At 48.3% G+C, this 3295-nt stretch overlaps 1 long non-coding RNA gene across 1 annotated transcript; it reads left to right on the forward strand.

The window, feature by feature from the left end:
- The first annotated feature begins 718 nt into the window (after positions 1-718).
- LOC135980164 (uncharacterized) lies at positions 719-3011 on the forward strand. Its single transcript, XR_010597365.1, has 3 exons — positions 719-815; positions 1913-1978; positions 2811-3011. It is a non-coding gene; the product is annotated as an uncharacterized LOC135980164 (long non-coding RNA).
- The last annotated feature ends 284 nt before the right edge of the window (positions 3012-3295 follow it).

The following is a 3295-nucleotide window of genomic DNA, read 5'->3' on the forward strand; positions in this document are numbered from 1 at the left end:
TCTGACCCCGACAGGTCTCTGTTCCTGTCTTCCCCTGCCTCCCCAGAACAGAGAGACCACAGCTATGCCTGGTGTAGCAGCTTTCATCGGTATATCTGTTCCCAAAAGACATTGATGCTATCTCCAGGTTTCAGTTGAAGCTCTCCCGTCTATTAGTCATTCCTGCATGTTTTCTGCCAATTACATCCAGATGAATCCCTTTTTTTTGATCCTGGAATAGATGAGCAGGCACGCAGATGAGTTCCCTTTGAATGAACATAGCACTCGGTAGGGAACAATTCAATGGTGTGACACTCTTTTTCAGGAATGCAGAGCTACGTTTCACCTCTGTTTACCGTTTTTGGGACTGAAGAGACTCCAAAGTGCAATTAATGAGCACATTGGTGGCACAGCCGAGCTGAAGCCCGAAGAGCTCCAGGTGGACATTTGCAGACACCTTGTGAGTGAGCTGTTGAACTGTCTGAGATTATTGACTGGAGTGGTGGTGTAGAGGTGGGGGGGGATGTGTGATGGATGATGTAAATAACTGTAAGAGTGGGATATATGACTGAGGGTGATGGGAAATGTAAATCTGCCACACATTCCCATTGTTCCCACTTCTACCCAGCCACCTGTTCTCTCTCTGATTTACCTGTGGTTCATAAAAGCATGTGCTGGCAGTCAAAGGGCACTTCTAGCCAGAGAGAGCTCATGTGTCCCTGATTCCCTCTAGGCCAAAGAGAATGCAGAGCTGCTGGAGAAATTGTACCAAACCACCATCACGTACTTCTATAGCAGCTGGGAAGAGATCCGGGCAGTTGCAGCCAACTTAGCTGGTGAGAGATGATGCCCAGTGTCCCTTTCGGTATTTCCATTGAGGGAGACAGAAACAATCCCACCGTGCAGCGCTGAGCTGCCATTAATCTCTCTGGGCCTCAGCTTCCCATCCATAGATGGAGATGTTAATCTCCCTACCTCTCCAGTGTGGTGGATTAGTTGCTATCAAGTGCTTCGGGATCATTGCAGAGAAAGCACGGTGCAGTCATTTAGTAGTAGAAGCAGGGACATTGTCATGTAGGGCATGGTTACACTTTGAGCTGGGTGTATAATTCCCAGTTTGATGAGACGTACCCGCACTAGTCCTGCGTGCTAGAAATAGAGAGTAGTTGCGATGGCAGGAGCAGCAGGAGGTTTAACCACCGCAAGTACGATCCCATCCAAACCCCAAAGTCTATTCTTAAGGTGGCTAGCTCCTCCCACTGCTCGTGCTGCCTTAGCTACATTCTAATGTTAGCATGCTGTCGCTGTCAGAGCCAGTGTGGGCCTGTCCCATTGAACTGGGAGTGATACCCCTAGATCAAAGTGCAGACCTACCCACAGTGTTGTTCAGTGCTCCTCACTGCTACTTCATCATTGGGAGGCATGCAGCCCACCTCCCCAGAGCGCCTGCTGTTTCAGGTTCCTGGCCACACCACCTTGTCAAGGAAGCATTAGGTTCCTCCTCTTTGGCCCTGTGCCCTCTTCACCCTAGCACACCCATGTGAGACAGGCAGGCATTGTGGCCTACGTCTCACCTATCAGTCACCTTGTGAGATCCCTGCTTCGAACTCACTTATTCCTGGCCCCAGTCCTTTGCTCAGACCACTAGACCAAGACACTATCTTAGTATGTCTCCAATAACTGACAGCAGTGGCAAGAGGAACACAGACTGTTTCAAGCAAATGGGTTTTATGGAAACATTCTTTTTAAAAAATGTCTCATTCTCTTCAGTGTGGACTCTAAACTGCTCTAGCATCCTCTTGACCACAGCTCACCATTAGGCCCACAGTAGGAGATGCCAAAGACCTGTCTAGGGGCTGCTAATATCACTTTGCACTCAACAAGGAAAGGTTTTATTATTATTGTTGTTATTTATTTTACATTGTGTATTTAGGCATCATCCTGGAACACACAGACAGGCAGCGTATGAAATGGCTGGACCTGGAATATCTGCTGATGTGTAAGTAATAAATACAGCTGAAGTCCTGTTCATTAGTGAGTTCTAAAGGAATTTAGCTGGCAAGCAGCAGTAACCGATACCACTGGTGCAAAGTGCATCAGCCCCACAGCAAAGGACAAATTCACTCTTGCCCAGTAGAAAGTCCGCTTTAATTTTCCCTAAAGGAGGAAGCTGCAGAAGGTGTGATATGAGTCAGTCCATCTCCTGGTTGTCCTGGCAATGCCCCCTCCACAGCCAGTGCTATCCACTCTTTGGGCTTTATTGGCTCTCTGTGGACTCCCCAGGTGAGAAGAAGTTGTCGCCACTTTCTGCTACCTCGAATTTCCCACCCGCATTTTTTCTTCCAGTAGGTGCCCTGTATCCTGCATAAACCAGCTTGGACCTGGCCTCTGTTAAACTCCAGGTTTATTTGAGCTCAGGCAGTGTGTCCTGAATAGAGATGGAAAATAAACTTAAAAGTGGAAGCTATTGAAACAATGGGCCTTCTTCCATTTACAGCAGAGTGGATGACTTGCTGGTAGAGTCAGGGTCTCCCCCTAGTTGAGAGCATGGAAGGGACCCAGTGGAGGAACCTAAAGCTTTGTTTGTATTGGAGAGCTGCTGTAGTGTGGTATTCAGTGGTAATAAGTCACCAGCTATTTCAGGCAGAGGTGACTATACGAAAAGTGGGGCATATTCATCTCTCATGTATTTTCCATCCCATTAGAAGGACTGAGCCCAGTCTCACATTTTTCCATGTGATCATTCTGCTCAGGTAGTTCAAGGTTCTGTGATCACACTTAGCTGTGATTTGACAGTCTGTTCACTAACGTGTTGTCCTCTGTAATTTCAGCTCTCCAGGTCCTACAGAAAGACCCAAGTCCCACTGTCCAGCTGGTGGCAACTGACATTATAAGTGACATCTCTTCTGGCCGAGTGATTGTGGAATGAAGCGGAATGAAGACAAATAGAAGAAGGCACTCCAGTAGTATAAGGGCCTTACTGTCAATCAAATGTTAACCCACCCCTTGCCCACCCGTCACCAGAAGTCCCACATCCATGGGGTATTACTTCTGGGGTCAAGGCGGACACATAACCAGAAGCAAGATGTGTCATGTGGCCCCTCTAAGAACTCCACCCACTACCCTCTACCAATCAGGAGGGGTTTCAGCCACTGGGGACCACCCCAAGAGGAGATTTGACCAACTGGGGGGAGTTCCAGGGCAGGGTGCCCTGTCTGGAAATGGTTCATGTGACCCCTCTAAGAACTCCTCCCACTGTCCTCTACCAATCAGGATGGGTTTCACCCTGATAGGAACGCCCCGAGAGAAGATTTGA

This window comes from Chrysemys picta, unplaced genomic scaffold (assembly GCF_011386835.1).
Source record: "Chrysemys picta bellii isolate R12L10 unplaced genomic scaffold, ASM1138683v2 scaf2039, whole genome shotgun sequence".
Taxonomy (NCBI): domain Eukaryota; kingdom Metazoa; phylum Chordata; order Testudines; family Emydidae; genus Chrysemys; species Chrysemys picta.